The 16,804-nt window shown below is 55.5% G+C and overlaps 1 protein-coding gene across 4 annotated transcripts in view; it reads left to right on the top strand.

The window, feature by feature from the left end:
- Positions 1-1,833: 1,833 nt before the first annotated feature.
- MRAS (muscle RAS oncogene homolog) overlaps positions 1,834-16,804 on the top strand; it is a 56,959-nt gene continuing 41,988 nt past the window's right edge. For 2 of the 4 annotated variants that reach the window (XM_060149771.1, XM_060149774.1), the window contains exon 1: positions 2,227-2,616. The gene's annotated coding sequence lies outside the window, so the exon portion shown is untranslated. Of the gene's footprint in view, positions 1,932-2,226; positions 2,617-16,804 lie in introns of those variants that run through there. The other 2 variants (XM_060149773.1, XM_060149772.1) reach the window with 2 other exon arrangements.

Below are 16,804 nucleotides of genomic sequence, written 5' to 3'. Positions count from 1 at the left end.
GTGTGTGATTACTAGCTGGTTAAGAACCTGTTTCTAATGCAAACAGGTTCTTAAAGCTTTGTGTATGAAAGGGGTATAAAGACAAAGCTTTGACTCCTGTGCAGAGACAACCAGGACACACAGACCCCTGCCTGCCTCCCCCAGGGCCTGTGGTAAATGGAAGGGGGAGGAAGATGCAGGTCCCAGGCCAAGACCAGCCGGTCGAGATGAACATCTGTCCCTCAAGGCCCCTCCTCAACCAGTTCTTTTACTCCCTACCGAGATGAGATACTCTTGATGGTACCCAAACCTTCCCCCGAGCCATGGGGACCCGAGGGGTCCACGGGGCCTTCAGAGCAGCAGGTGGGAATGGCTGCAGAGGGCACAATAGCTCTCACCAAATGGCTGCTTGGATGCCTGGGGTGCCAACTGAAACCACCATGGCATGAATGACTCAGGGTAGCAAAGTTTCCTGAGACCTGGGGTGGTGGGTGAAGCTCTCAAAATGATAAGGGAATGAGTTCCCCAGATGTGTAAAGCTGGTTCCAAGTCATCATCAAGGTCCGTCTACAAAAAGAACATCCTCAAAAATGACACTGATAATCTAAACTACAGTGAGATATGCCCCCCCCACACACACAATGGCTGTAATCAAATAGAGATGATAGGGCTTCCCTGGTGGCGCAGTGGTTGACAGTCCGCCTGCCGGTGCGGGGGACACGGGTTCCTGCCCCGGTCCGGGAAGATCCCACATGCTGGGGAGCGGCTGGGCCCGTGAGCCATGGCCGCTGAGCCTGCGCATCCGGAACCTGTGCTCCGCAGCGGGAGAGGCCACAACAGTGAGAGGCCCGCGTACCGGAAAAAAAAAAAAAAAAAAGAGAGATGATAACAAGTATTGGTGAGGATGTGGACACATGGAATTCTCATACATTGTTGGTTAGAATATAAAATAGCACAGCTGCTTTGGAAAACAGTTCGGGGGTTCCTCAAAATGTTAAGCATAGCTAGCATATGACCCACAAGTCTACTCCTAGGTATTGATATATACCCAAAAGGAATGAAATGTTCATACAAAGACTTGTACACTAATGTTCATAGCAGCTTTATTCATAATAGCCCAAAAGTACAATCTGTCCATCAGCTGATGAAAGATAAACAAAATGTGGTGTATCCACACAATGGAATGCTATTCAGTCACGACAAGGAGTTATGTATTTCTACATGCTGCAACGTGGATGAACCTTGAAAACATCCTGCGAAGTGAAGGAAGCTGGGTCACAAAAGACCACATGTATGATTCCACTTTCATGAAATGTCCTGAGTAGGCAAATCCATAGAGACAGAAAGTGGATTAGTGGTTTCCAGGGGCTGGGGAAGGCGCAGGGAATGGGGAGTGACTGCAAATGGGTTCGGCGGTTTTTGTTTGTTTGTTTGAGGGGGGGGGTGTTATGAAAATGATCTGGAATTAGGTAATAGTGGTGGCTGCCACTTTGTGACTATACTAAAAACCACTGAATTGTCCACTTTAAAAGCTGGAATTTTATGGTATGTGAATTACATCTCAATTTTTAAAATAAGGAAAAAATGACGCCGATGGAGAGGAGTTAGAGGAACTGAAACAATGAAATGGATCGCGAGTGTCGCCCGTCCCCGTCCGTCGCCTCCATCTGAACGAACTTTAGGCCCAGGAACCTGGCACCGAGAGGGCCTGGGGGAAGCAACGCTGGGGACTGGATCTAGGAAGAAACACGGCCCGGGATTCGAAGGGAACGCGGTTAAGGTGGCGGCCTGGGATCGCCTAGGTCGGGGGAGGCGTCTGCAGGCTCAGAAGTTGGCCGGGCGGGAGCGGAGATGTAAAGGCTGGAGTGCAGAGGCTCTTAAAGAGGCCCGGGCGAATTCCCATCCGGCGTCCACTTTAAAGCCAGCTCCGCCGCGCAGAGGGTAGGATCTGGGTAAGTGCGCGGGGCCACGGGGGAGGCGGCGGCGGGGTTCCGTGGCCGGGTCCGCTCGCCCTGCCGGGTCCGGGGCGCTCGGCGCGGATGGCCTGAGCATCGGGCCGCGCGTCCTGGGAATCTGGGGCCCACGGGGTGTCAGGGTCGCGGCGCCGGGCCCGGCCCCCACTGCGCCCACGGCGGCGGCGCTCTATTTTTAGCAGCCGCTGTTGCATTATAAGGAATGCGCGGCGCGCCGGGCGACCAGGGCGCGCGCGGGCTGCGCGGTCGCTTTAAGGAGGCGCCGGGGCGGGGACAGGCCAGAGCGGCCGTGAGGCCGCGGGCCGGGAGCCGTCAGTCCGGCTGCCGCGGGGCCCGGCGGGCGCGGCGCTCCCTTCTCGCCGGTGCGGGCATGGAGGAGGCGGCCTGAGGCCGGAGCCGAGCCGGGCTGGAGCGCGCGGTGAGCGGTCGGCTGGGCAGGCTGGGAAGGGAGGGCACCCGGCCGGGCGCTTTGTTCCGGGGGGGAGGTGTGGCCGCCCCGGGCCCGGCCGCGCTCGCCACAGGCGGACTACGCTCAGGGGCTGGCGGAGAGTGGCCTTTTGCCCCCACGGCAGGCTCCAGCGTGACGGTGTGCGATCGAGAATTCGGAGACGATCGAGACCCCAGTGAGAAGGGCCTGCCCACCGCACAGAAAGCCCCTTTCATGGTAACCGCCCTTGGGTTCCTTGTCTGCCCTGGCGAGAACGCGCGGGGAGGTGGGCGGCGGGACTCGGGTGGATGGAGGCGGAGTTGGGGGATCTTTCCCCTTTTAAAATGGCGTTAACGAGGGCAGGGATCGGCCGAGGGAGTTGTCAGACTCATCTGAAAGATGAAAAGCAGGCTGCTTCATAAACCTTTGCTGCGCCGGGGGCCTAGGTCTCTGGTCACAACCAGGGCCCGGCTCATTCATTGACGGGAGCTGCAGGGACGCCCACCGAGTGTAGGGCACAGTGCCAGTTACCGCGCCGCGAGGAAGGTAGGGGTGCAAACTGAGCGACAGCCCAGCGTGGTCGGTACTGGGATGAGGGAAGCACGGGGGCTGTGGGAGCAGACAGCGTGGAAGGGCAGGGAAGGCCTCCTAGGGGAGGGGAGGTGATGCCTGGCGGGAGCGTGGGCACTGGACACCAATTAGACTTTGTGGCTGGCACTGAGGTCTGTGCTGGCCAGGGCCAGAGCCGAGGCTGGAGAGGTGGAGAAGGGCCACTTCATCCCGGCCCTGATCCCCGGAGCTCTGGGACTGCCCCTCCTCCTCCCACCAGCGCCTACTCCGAGCAACCCTCCCTGGGCTTGAATGGTTCTTGCCCCTTAGGACTCACACGCTATCCTGGACCTGACCAGAGAGGGTGACTGACAAGGCTCAAAATTGTGGCCTCAAAAGAGTGACCTCCCCGGCAGCAGGAATGATAAGGAAATCTGACTAAAAGCCCTGAAGCTCCGCTGTAATAACAGCTGCCAGCAGGGCTGACACAGACCAGGCACTTGACGTGGATAAGCTTGCTCATCATTTGACAAGACTCCTGCAGAAGGGCTTTATCATGACCCCCATGTGCAATGGGGAACAGGGGCTAGAAAGAGTACCTTGCGCAAGATCATATCTAGGGTCCATGATGTAGACCCCGCAGCCCCTCAGGCCCCTCTTGTGAGGGTCTGGCTGACCTGGCCTGAAGGCTCCAGGTGCAGCTTGTGTTAGGCTTTGGCTCTATTGCCTTTCACTGGTTGGGTGAAGTGTGGGGTGGCGAGCTGCTGGTATTAATAACTGACACGTGTCAGGGGCTTTGCAGTGAACAAAGCACTTTCACCAAAACAGTTCTTAGAGTTTCTCCTACTTTTCTTCCCAGGAAAGAAACTTGAGCTGGCTAACGTTTTTGTAAGTCTCCTAATTTCCTGTAAATCGCATGTGCCTGCTGACTGGGGCTGAAAATGTTCCATGAAAACATTCATGGTTTTGACCCCCAGTCTGTTCTCACTCCCAGCCAATTAGCTTTTCTGTCTGTGGTTTAAGGTGTAGTTTGTCCTTTCTCTGCTAGGTCAGGAAGGTTGGAGCTTTAATGCTCTGGGGTTTTCGAGGCGCAGAGTCTGCCAGCCTCTTTGGGGGTGCGGGTGGAGGTTGCATAAGCCGGGTGCTCTGATAGAAGCTGCCCCCCGCCTCAACATTTCCTTAGGGGGGGGCAGTGTGGCCCTCTGCTGAACCCTGGTGGGGCAGTGACAGCCTTCCAGGGCCGCCAGCTCTGTTTGTATTTGCCACTACTTATGTTTTCACCTACCTAAGACATCTTTGTGACAGGTATAACTTTTATTAGCTCTAACCGCAGGTATTTCACACTTTCATTTGATCTGAGCTGCTTATAGAGAGGCAAGTCCATTATCCCTGGGGTTGGTTCCTGAGCTTGAGTGATCACCTGGCACCAGGGAGGACTTCTGGGCTCTGATGGACTGAACTAGCTCCTGGGGTGCCTGGTCCTAACATCAGCCTGATTCACATGGTGACCAGCCTGCTGCATCAAGTGACTTCTTGGGGAAATGTGGCCTCCATTTCCTATTTCACATCTGGTGTCATCATTGTCTACCAATGAAGTCCCCCCATATGGAGCGTGCCTCCCCACAAGCGATTGAAAACATACCTGCTCATGAGCATCACGTAGTTTGCACAAACCATACACATGTGAACGAATTGGGAACACGTTCTTGTGCAAAGCTGGGATGTTCTCAAGTGTCCAAAGAGTGTGCATTGAGTTCCAGAGGCTCTGTACTTACCTGGCCGGGGGCAGGTATCTGGCTGGCTAGGAGGTAAAGTTACCTTTGTCTGGGGATGGGAAAAAGGAAGGAACTGGGTGAGCACCCTGTGCCCGGGGCATCTGGCAGCTATGCATGGTCTAGAGGCTGAGCAGAGAGGTCGAGCTTTGAGAGGAATTTTGTTGCTGGACTCTGAGGCCTTGCCACCCCTCACCGTCTTGGGTGATGCCACTGGGCCCTGTGGTACCGGATCAGTGCGGGTGCTTTTGGCTGCAAATAACGTAACCCAAGTCATAGTGGATTAAGGAGAGCTTAGATCTCCCAAAGATGTTCTCAGCTTTTGTGAAGTCTCTGGCCACAGGGATGGGATATTAGTGCCACTTCCAGCAAGTTCTTGCACGGGACAGGCAGCCAAGAGGGCTGAGTGTTCAGAGCAATGATTTTTACCTTCTTGGGCCACTGCCTCTTTAACATGCCAGTGAGAGGCCCAAAGAAAAGTTCCTTGGATGTATGAAGTTGGGCATTCAGTCTGGGAGATGTGTGGATCTCTAAAAATGAGCCCTGGATCCCAGGGTAGATCCCTTGCTTCACTACTGTTCACTGAGGACCTACCCTGGGGCTCTGCCCTCCCAGCCAGGCCAGCAGGCTGTCGTGGTAGAGCCGGTGTCAAGAGTGGAAGTAGAGCGGGACGGATGTCAGTTCTCAGCTGTGGGTGGAAATCCATGCAATCAGCTAGTGGGTCTGTCCTGTGGAACTCTGACTGGGAGGGCAGTGCCACCACCTCCTGCTTCAGGCAGCAGAGGACGTTGTCTAGGCCGAGGTGACAGCCATACTGCACTCCCTGGTGTCTGCCATGCATCCCCTTGGTGCCCATCTCCAGTCTTCTAGGTAGCGTTCCTGCTGCGCATAATGAGGCTGGTCCCGCCTGTTCTGAGATTCCCCTGGCCTTCCACTGAGCTCCACCACTGAGCCAAGGGCCTGTAGCCCCTTGGTATGATCCATGGCAGCTTTCTGCAGCCATCCCCCTTGTAGGGGTCATGAAGTAGCAGTGTGTATTTAGTTTTTTAATGTCGCTATCATTGTCCTTTAGTATTTTTAAAATTAATTATATGTATTTATTTTTGGCTGCGTTGGGTCTTCATTGCCGTGTGCGGGCTTTCTCTAGTTGTGGCGAGCGGGGGCTACACTTTGTTGCGGTGCGCGGACTTCTCATTCTGGTGGCTTCTCTTGTTGCGGAGCATGGGCTCTAGGTGTGTGGGCTTCAGTACTTGTGGCTCATGGGCTCTAGAGCGCAGGCTCGGTAGTTGTGGCACACGGGCTTAGTTGCTCCGCGACATGTGGGATCTTCCCGGACCAGGGCTCGAACCCGTGTCCCCTGCATTGGCAGGTGGATTCTTAACCACTGCGCCACCAGGGAATCCCTCCTTTAGTATTTTTGATAGCTTTACTCGGTGGAACCTGTTGATGGCCAGATGGCCAAATGACAGTGTGGGTCATCATTGGTTGTGAAATAACATTCTGGGTCTCAGAGAGGCATATTTTCACCTACGGAACCTGGCATCTGGCCACCTAAATGGATAAAACATCGTGATTTGGATCTGGGTTGTGTTGCTAATGAGAGTTTGGACGGTACCAGGAAGGGATTTGGCTGTGCAGTGCGTGGCAGTAGAAGGAGGGAGGGGGTATGGAGAGTTCAGCGCTGTGATTCAGGTCCTCTGTGACCGTTGACAGGGCCTTGGGAGAGTCCTGTGCTGCAGGGGCCCAGGCTCTGTCTGCGACTTCTCTGCCCCGCCCTCAGGGTTGTCATGGGGATTAGATGAAACACACAGATGAGAACATGCTTGGGAGACCAGAAAGGGCCGTAAGAATTAAGAGCATTATCAGTATTCAAGCAGCCTTCAGATAACAGAATCATAGACCCAGAAGGGGCCCCTGGAGCATATTCAGTCTCAATTCAGACCCAGGAGAGCACATTTCTCATAGTGATGAGGGAGATGGTTTCAGGTGGGACACATCTTAATAGTTATATATATATGTATATATACACACACTTCTGTGTACTATAAAAATACAGGTATGACATCAAACCCTTTTTTTTTTTACTGGCTATTTTACTCAGATTAAGGCTGAGTAAGAATTTTAAGTTAAAAAGTATGGTGATTTTAAGGTAAAGATTAAACCAGTAATAGTTCAGTAGTAGACAAATACGGCCCAAATGGGAAAGTGACCCCTTGAGTAGAGGCTGGGAAACTTTCAACAGGGGGTCCCTCTGGTGCAGCCTGTGAGGGGCAGGTCTTAGCTGGACGCTTTCAGAGGCAGGGTGCTTGACGCCCCTTAAATCAGTTTACCCCATTTGGGGATTCACTTATCCTGGCAAAGTTCTTTTCTTTCTCCCTTTAACCCGTCCCGCTGGATCTGTGCCACGTGAACCTTGACAATCATGCTTTTCTCCAGCACAAGCAGCCTGTGCTTTCTCCAACTGCTCCTCAGGTGGCATGGCTTAAAGACGGCCTCTCTGGAGGTCTACCCTCTCTCCGCTCCCTCCTTCCCGTCTCTTCCTTCCCTTCCTTCAGTGAAGACTTGTGGGCTGGCCTGGGGTAGATGTTCCGCATTGACCATCTCTAAGCCTCACAGCAGTTTTGCTGTTAGCCTCTTACAGATGTGGAAATGGGGGCTCAGGGTGGTTAAGTAGGCATCCCCACGGCCATGGCCTGAGAGGAGCAGAGCCTGGAAGGAGTCTCACCAAGGTCTCTCTGGTCCTGGAGCACATGCTCCGTCTGTTACTCGGTGCTGCTCCCAGGACTGATGACTTTGGTCATTTGATGACACGCCCCTTCTCTCCTGGTGCTCATGGGACATGGCCCACAGGGTTCTGGCCATATGTAATCAGTGCTGCAGTGGAGCGAAGGCCTCGTGAGGAGAGGGGACAGAGCAGTTCATGCACAGCGACGCTGTGAAGCAGCAGAAGCCACGGACGTGCAGGCGTGGCTGGTTGGCAAGAAAGGCAGAGGGAGCCTAGATGGAAGTGGTTTTCCCCGACTCTCGTTAATCTCACTGTCAACCAGGAACCCCTCCATCATTTGTGCACTTGGTATATTTTTTAATTTTCAAAAATATAAAAAGATGAAGGATAATATATAACAAGCACCACGTACCCGTTACCCCAAATGAGCAGATGCGACCGTTTTGCCGGCCCCTGATCCCTTTGGCAGGGCTTCAGCGCATCCTTGGTCAGGAGGCCTGGCTGGCTGGGCCTGCCCTCAGCCTCCGGCTGGCTTTTAGAGCCTTGCTCCCAAGTTTCCGTGTCTTGGCTCTTTTACCTCCACGTCCCCAGCGAATTCACTGAAAATGCCACCTGGGTCTTCATCAAGGTTGTCGATAGATCCTTTTGCTGCCTGAACTCACCCCGGGGAGGAATGAGTGTGCATCTCGGGATTGAACCTTTTTCAAAAAGTTCCTCTATCCGAATACATACTTGCCTTGACCACTGTGGCTTCAGGCCAGGCTGTGGAGCATCATTTAGTCAGAGCTGCCCAAAGCGAACTGTAATTTAAATGGTAAATGTATATATTTGGAAAAGAGAGAAGAAAACCCCATGATTTTCTTTTTATCATTAGATGACACCGACTTGTGAAGCCGCTCATCGTCAACAATCTTGAGCAAAATACATTTCTGGTCTAAAGTGCAGGACCGCTTTACAGGAAGGAAGACCAGAGTGCAACGTAGTACCTTTGTAACCCCTAACGTGGCCTTGCCAGCCCTCCCTTTCCTCGGCTCTCACAGAAAGATGGTGTCCCAGGTGTGTGGTCCCAGGTCCTCCCCTCTGCCAAGCTCTCCAGCTGCAGAGGGGGAAGCTCTCCTTGACTACAGGAGACAGGAGAAGGCTTCTCCCCCAGCTGTTTGCAGCCTCCTGCTACCCGCCCCGCCCCCGCCTGACCCCACTCCCGAGCTGGAGCCTGACGTGGCCCATTTGCAGGTAGCTTGGGCTTGACTTAGGGCAGTTAGCAAAGCACCACTATCTAAAGCTGCGCAGAAAAGATGAAAAACCTTCTGGAAAAGCCTTGCCTACCCAGGCAGATTCCATTTTCAAGGAGTCAAGGAGTTCAAACCGGGGACAGAGATGTGAATGAGTTTCGTAATAGAACACGGAGATCTGAGGCGTCCCTGAGTTTTCTTTACTAAGTGGTGAGAATGAGTTGAGATGTTTTCCATTCCCGAGTTGCCGACAAAGGATAACACTGCCTGCGTCCTTTCCCCTGACTCCATGGAGATGCTGCAAAAGCCAGCAAAGGCTGGGACCCCAAAGACCTCAGAAGGACCTGCTTTGTTGGGGTTTGTCTTGCAGTAGAAGCGGTCAGAGACTGTACCAATGAAGGCAACTAAGCATATTCTAAAGTCCATTCCTATTGGTTTATGCAAAAATACACATACATGTTATGTTGACGGCCTACTTTTTAAAGAAAAGCTTTGGTTTAAAAAGAATCTGCTATACATACTGTGTGTTAGGCCGTCCCTAGTATCCTAACTACCCAGATTCAAAGTACAAATATTTGTAGGCATGTGGTGCTGTGTGGAGATCGCTGAAGATGCGCTGGAGTTGGGGAGGCCCACTCTCCGCTTAGGGCTGACTATTTTTAGGGGGGCCTGGGGACAGGTTCTTGCCTCCCCAAAGCATATTATATATTCACTTCAAGAGCAAAATTCATTTTAACTCAGTTCCAGTTTTTTTTCTTCTTCTTCTTTTTAGCCTTTAGAACTTTAACACACCTTCTTGAAAATTCCCCCTTTTAGATGACCGCCCAATTCACCCCTTTATATTTTAAATCCGCTGGGAATGGAGGTCCCGGGGAAGAGGCGGAGGCAAATGCATCTTTCTTGGCGAGTACCATTCTCTCACAAGGAGGCTCAGCAGCCCAAAAATAGCATCTATCATGTTCTTCTTTCAATGCCTGCTTTATTGTAACTGGAGATGATGGGAAAGGGTGGAGCCACGGTCCCAAAGCCTCGGGGGCATATATTAAATACTAACTTGTAGGAGACGTGTCTTCTCGGTGGTCCCTCCACACCCACATTCCTCAGGTTGAGATTCCCCGGGCGACAGAGTCAAAAAGGCCTAGCACTCCCCATACGCTCCGCACACCCATTCTCTTCCCGCAAAGGAAGTCAGGCCCCGGTGGCCTGCTGGCGCTCCCGGGAGCGAAGGTCAGCTGGCATCAGAGCCTTCCGGGCCACCCCACTCAGTGACCCCCGGCCCTGCCTGCCCGCAGTGGCCCCAGTCCACTTATCTGGGGCTGGGTGGGTGTTTCCTGCATGTTTGAGATTTTAAGCAGGAAATCAAAATAAAGAAACAAAGCCTTTGTTTTACTTCTGGGCTCAAACTGGGGATGGCTGGAGGGATGGAAAAGGGGAGTGGGAGCAGCTCACTTAGCACTTCCACCAAATAACCATTCTAATAAAGCACTCAACAGGGGCTGTTTTCTCCTTAGGGCTGGTGTGTGTGGATAGGAAAGCTGGGTGGAGGCTGGGAGAGCCTCTGTGTGGAAGGAGGAAGGAGAGGGCCCCAGGCAGGGTCTGGCACCACCAGCGATTGGCAGCCAGAGGGGCCTCGGAACCTCAGCCCTCCCTCTCTTCCTCAGAAGACCCACAGGAGAGTGGGAAGGGGCCCGGGCTGCAGGCCAGAGGGCCCCCCTGCTGAGTCTCTGCCCCCCCCTACCTGTCCTCTGTGTGACCTTGGGCAAGTCCCCATCTGCCGTGGGCCTCCTTAGCGGTGTCTGTAATAGGGACAGTGCTGCTGTGACACATGTCTCAGGCATCCCCACCCCCCTTTCTCCTCTAGCCCGTCCATGCGGGGCCAGGCCCTCATCCCACATATGTGGACATGGAGAGGTGCTCGCCCCAATAGATCTTCATTCTTCCCCAAAGAGTTTCTCCCTGTGCAGGTTTTCTGAGTGTATCATTTATTTTTCTTTGAAGATTACGCAGTCGTTGATGGAAACCGTCCCCATCTGCAGTGTTTCTGGGGACTGCAGGTGGGGACCATGCCGGCAGGCCATCTGAGCTCCGGGCTCAGCTGCCACACTTCGCGTGGGTACCATAGGCGTGGCTTCCTCACTCCCTAAGCCCCGCGGAGCCACGGCTATTGTACGTAACAGGCTGTCACCAAGGGCCTCTGAGAAAGGGGGCTGCCCGTAGCTTAGAACGGGGCAGAAGTTGAAACTGAGCGTCAGACACCCTTCCCTTGCTGCTCACACCCTTGGAGACTTTCTCCCCGGCTCTCTGTCTCCTCAAGCCTAGTTGACTGCCATTTTCCAGGGACCAATTTTTCTGGGCACTTGCCCCCAGAACTTCTGAAAACTCCCAATTTCCATTACTTTTGACTATAGAGGAGTAAAGACATGGAGACAAGGCTGGGAGCCTACCCTTTTACTCCTGAAAAGAGCCAATAAAGAGCTTGTCTGAGCAAGAGGCATGCACCCCAGACCCACACCGTGACCTTCTGCAGGACCCACAGCAGGAGCTGTGGGGTGGTTACTGTCACTGTTCCAAGCCAGGTCAGAGTCTTAAGTCGGGCTTTCCCAATGACCAGAGCAAACTCAAGTGTTAATCTTTTTTCCTTTGTGTTAGGACAGTGTTCAGAGTAGCTGTGAGGATTAGAGCTGATGCAGATCAAGATATTTATTGAGCATCTTCTTGGTGTCAGGCATGCGCTGGGCTCCAGAGATACAGCGGAGAATAAAACGGAGGATGGGCCCTGGCCTCCTGGAGCTGACAGTCTGGTGGGGAAGACACATTACATCATAAACAATTAGGCAACTGAGTGCAGCATGCAAAGTGCTGTCAAGACAGACAGCTGGGTGTCTAGGGAACTAGAGCAGTGACCTCACCTAGTCTGAGGTGCTGGTCAGGGAAGTGTGGCATGTGGTCAGGACATGATAAACAGGCATTCTAATGATCGGCCCTGGCCACAGCACTGGGCCTGATTCCACCTCCAGCTGATTGCTGCTACCCATTCACCAAGGATAGTTTTGCACGGAGAGGTTTATACGTAATTTGTCCGAGGTCACACAGCTAGTAAGTGGCACAACCAGGATTCAAAACTGGGTCCGTTGGATTCATTTCCACGCTCCTGACATCTGCTCTGCCTCCAGCTTTACCCTACTTGGGCTCGTCCCCCGCCCGCCCCCCCCCCAGCCCGATAGCATGGAGCTCCACAGTTTCTCCTTTCTCTGCACCCCCGAAACAAGCCAGCACGGACTGTGGGTGGTGATCATTCCTCAGATCGTCCCGGAATAGAATGTGCTTCCTTGCTGAACCCTGGGGTGGCCCAGCGGCAGGAGCAGTGATCCTTCATCCCGCTGGGTGGCTGAGGTCTCCCTATAGAGGAGGCTGCGCTGTGCGCCTCTCGGGCTGAAGGTGGTGATTCAAAAGCAGCCGCTTCCTTCCCCTCCTGCCCCCGGTCCTGAGTGCTCTGGAGCAGCCTGGAAAGTAGCCTTGTGTGGCCCCAGGAACCCTTCTGTGCAATTTGGTGGAGTGGATGTTGGAGAGAGTTCCCACAACATACTTATGAGGATGACGACGATGATGACAGTAATAGTAACACTTTCTGTGCCAGGCACTGTTCTAAGCACTTGCGTGTATTGGCTCCTTCTGTCCACAGAAAAACGCTGTGAGGTGAGGACGTAGATAACAGATGAGGAAACGGAGGTGCACACCCGGGTTGAGTGATTTGCCTGACGTCACATTCCCAGCAGAGGGGCAAATGCTTTGATTCATGACTTCTTATAAAAGTGCTGTATATAGAAAAAAGAGAGGTGGGCGGCCGGTCCCCTGGCCAATGGCAGCTTCTAGATGTCTCCTGCCCCTTGGGAACGGAGTAGGTCTGCCCACTCTGCCCTTTGCCCCCTCTGCATCCAGGACTCGCTGTCTGGCCTGGCCAGGCTGGGTAGGAGGGCAGGAAAGATGCAGCCACTCTATAGGGTTTGGGGAGAGAGATGTGAATAATGGCCTCCTCCCCTTCCGGAGTTTGGCAGGGTCCCTGAGAAGACAGCCCTCCCCACCTCCAGCCTGGTTCAAGCCTCCACAACAAGGCGGCTGGACCCTCCCACCCTGGTCCTGCTTCCCTGGACTTTCCCTTTGCTGAGGAAAACCCCACACCTCCCCGGCCGCTCATTGCGCCTCGTGTTCAGGAAGTTTCCCTTTTGTTTTGCCCCAGCCCTTCTCTCTGCAGTCTGCTTACTCGTTTCGAATGGGGATTGGGTCACCTCTCCTCACCTCAGGGAAGGGCCTAGATCCTGTTTCTTTCTCATTTTGGGTCGAACATAAAATTTTTCACATTTTTCATTTATGATGTTTAACCTTTTGAATACAAACGATGGAAACAAATCAAAGCAGTGGTCATTTTTGAATGTGCCTTTCTGCCCTCTTCCTCCGAGGGCTCTGCCGTGCTCCTGGGGTGGCTGTGTGCTCTCCCCCAGCTAAAGACGGCTAGACCGGAAAGTTTCCAGGCTGAGTAAGCCCTGCAGCTGCTCCGCAGTGTCACTGCCACTTCCTTTAACCTCACACCTCTTTGCGGCCGAAGCTAGGCCAGGCCAAGGCAGTGCCAAGGGTCGTCTGCCTCGGAGTGGCCACACCACTCAATGCTGGCATGCTCGAGGTGGCAGGGTAGCAGCAGGTGCCCTTATAGGCTGCCCGCCCCCCACCCCAGGGAGGTGATTTATTTGGCTTATATAATGTGTAAAACTTTTTAATTGGTAGCCAACATGTAAAAAATCATTTTCACATAAAAATTCAGATTTCTGGCTACCCTTTAAAAATTTTGACTGTCTGGAAGCCCCGTTGCAGATATGCTTCTGTCATGGCGGTCAGGTGGTGGAAGGTACCAGTGGCCTCCTGTTTACCACAGGCTCCACTGCTCCCTATTGCCTGTCCCTGTCCCCTTCTCTCATTTATCGACCTGGCCTCTGCCTACACATGAGTTTGGGGTGTCCATTTGTCTCCTGAGTCCCTCTTTCTGCTATTGTAGGGTGAAGCAGTTGAGATAGTGGGTCAGGTAGGATGCGGGGGGCTGGAGTTTAACCATTCAGCCCTGGTGAGAAGCATCCATCTCATAGGCAGGGGGTTGCTGACACAAAGGGAGGCCTGCCCCCGGCATCCAGGCCTTCCCTTTGCTGTCTGTCACCACCCCTGCCCTTCTCCTGGGCCGCTTACCTGCTGCGCTGGTGTGAAGCCATAGGTTCCACGAGGCAGCAGCTCTGGGCTGGGGCAGCGCTGAGGGACAACCTGTGAAGCTGTGCCCCGGTTGCCTCCGCTCGGGAGAAAGACAGTATGAGAACCTCTGCCTTGATGCCATCAGGGAGTTCTGGGGACGGGGTGTGGCATCCCCAGCCCGAAGGCAGGGATGGTCAGGGAGCTGGGCCCTGGGAGCTACAGGGGGCTCAGTGCTCGGGAGTGTGGCTGACAGGGAAGGACCCCCTTACGGTCACCCACTCCTCCTCTGGGCTGGTGCCCACATGGTATCTCCCTTGTGAGGGCCACCACCCCACTTCTCTGTGTGGCTCACAGCACTTCAGCCTACCCGCCACCCAAGCAGAATCCCAGCCAACTCCCAGGGTCACCCCTGCATTTGGGGAATGCAGACGGCAGACGCCGGAAGCGTTTCTGTGCGGAAAGCTATGCCAGGGCTCCAGGGTGACCCCGAGATAAGGAAAATGAAGCCCCGCCTGTAGCCCCCAGCCCCACCCCCGCGGGGAAATGTGACAGTAAAACAACTCCCAGCTCCTAGCTTTGAAGGGAGAAGAGGCAGCGTGGCCATGTGGCTGAGCCGGGAGCTCGTGGTCACTTGCAGGCGGCGATGCGTGGCATGGACAACCATGGAACCTCGGGGACCTCAGGGGCTAAACAGAGCCTTCTCCACGAGGTGGCTATGATGAATCGGCGGAATAGCGGCTGCAAAGCACTCTGGCTGCCACCTGCCACCTGGCGGCACTTCGTAGATGCAGGCAAGGCGGCTCAGTGGAAGGAGGCCTGGGGAGCAGGAGAGGCCGGGAACGAAGGGGTGGCTTCGGGAGCCTGGGGCGCAGGGCGGCCGTGCCTCCTAGAGGGAGTGTTTTCACAGGCCGGGGAGAGTGAAGAGGCAGTGCGGGCAGACAGCATTTCCTGGCAGACTCCGTGAGGCCCTACGAATTGGGCACCGCCCCTGCCCCCAAGGACGCTGTACTAGGAATCAGTGGGAGAGAGGCTCTGGGCGCCGGGGACGTGATGCCGGGCAGCTCAGGGAGGGCCCGTGGGGAGAGCTTCAGGCTCCGGGGCGGTTTCCAGGAGGAGCACTGCGCCCGGGCTCGGTTGAGGGGTGGCCGCGCTGGAGTGGCGGGAGGGCGGCGCCAGTGAGGGGGGCCCAGGCAGAGGGCAGAGCCAGCCACGGAGGGAGATGTGCCACGAGGTCTTGGCCTGGGATTTGAGGTAAAGGGATGTTGGAGCTGGCGGGGGAGGCCGAGGAGAGAGGGGCAGGGCGGGCTGGCGGGGGTCCCGTGTGCGGGGTTGAGCCTGAGCAGCCCGGGGTGTGGGGGGCTTGCAGGAGCCCCTCCTCCAGGCATGGGCCGAGGGAGCAGCTGAATCAGGATGCGGAGCTGGCTGCCAGCCTTTGGGGAGTCTGAGAGCCTCACTTTGGGGAGCCCCAGAGTGTCCAGAAGACGACCCTCCGCATTGGGGTGATGGCCAGGGTGACTTTCCCGATGGGCATGCAGATGCCGGCCTGAGGCTGGGAAGCTCCTCCTCAACTTCGGGGGGGACTGCCCGGCCCTAGGGAAATCGGAATGGCCCCCAGGACTGAGAAGAAGAATCCAAAGATAAAGCCGCTTCCTCCTCTCTGCCCCTCGAGGAAGCTGCGGGCCGGGCGGCAGCCCTGCCCCTCACCCCTGGACTGAGTGCAGCCCCAGCCTCCCTGTGGTGGTGGGACACGGGGACACAGGGTGCCGGGCATTGGGGTGCGACCTCAGCCCGTGAGGACGTGGGCCTGTGAGGGCCAAGCGGCCAGGTGGCAGCACCCCCATGGCCCGGGGATGCCAGTGGAGCACGTTGTTCTGAAGGGTCGTGCGGACCCTGAGACACCGAAGCCCCCGTTAACCCCTCAGCCCGGAGACCCCCGCAGACCCACCCAGCCGCCTGGACTAGCTGGGCGGGGAGTGGGGCAGAATTCTAGTTTTTAGCTGTCGTCTGGATGCCAAATCCCAGCTTCACCCTTTCCCAAGCCGTGCCCTCGGGCACATGCCTCAGCGCCTCTGACCCTGCTCCCCGCTGGTAAATGGGGAGGCCAAATGCCACCCCACACAGCTCTGCCTTTGGGCCTTTGTGGCCATGCCAGCCCCGCCTGCGTGGCCTTCCCGCCCCCACCGGCCCTGCAGCTCTTTCCCGTCTGCTTCCCCTCTCCTCTCCTCCGAGCTTCTGGAGCCCTCAGTTTGTCCTGTGCGAGTTATGCAGCGTCCGCTGGGCTTTTCTGGCTGGTGAACTTCACTGCGGTCAGCAGAAAGGGCTGTGGGCCTGCTGGACCGTGCGGCCTTCCAGCGAGCCTGCATGGCGCGCCTGTGGGGAGGGGAGGGTCCGGGGGCCTCGGGGTCACGCGGGGCCCCTGTGCTCCCCACCGCCTCGCCCTGCAGCCCCTGCGCTTGTTCCTTCATCATTCTGTGCTGAAGAGCATCCACTGTGTGCCCAGCACTGTGCTTAGTGCTCTGGATACAAAGACAGACGCCCCCAGATGTCAGGCAGCCAACGGGAGCTCCTCCCCACTCCCCTTCCCCCCGCACCGCACACGTCACACATTCTGCGCTCCAGTCACACGTGTTGCTTGCAGAACTTGGCACCTTCTTGGTTTTCCACACCTCTGTGCTTTACAGCTTTGCAACTTCTGGTCCTCACCTGGGATATGCTTGTCCCTATCACTTCCCTTAGCTGATACCTACTTGGCCTTCAAGACCCCATTTTGTCATTGCCTCAACCGGGAAGCTTTCTGCAATGCCCCCAGGCTGAGTGAGATGCCCCCGGCTGCCCCTGTGCTCCCACTTAGCCTTGTATACTGTAGTCCTCTGTCTGTCTGCCCCTCCCCCACACACACCCCACGAGCCCCAAAG

The sequence above is a fragment of the Lagenorhynchus albirostris genome, chromosome 5 (genome assembly GCF_949774975.1).
Source record: "Lagenorhynchus albirostris chromosome 5, mLagAlb1.1, whole genome shotgun sequence".
NCBI lineage: Eukaryota > Metazoa > Chordata > Mammalia > Artiodactyla > Delphinidae > Lagenorhynchus > Lagenorhynchus albirostris.
Note: the sequence above shows the minus strand (reverse complement) of the source record. Positions and strands in the feature narration are given on the sequence as shown.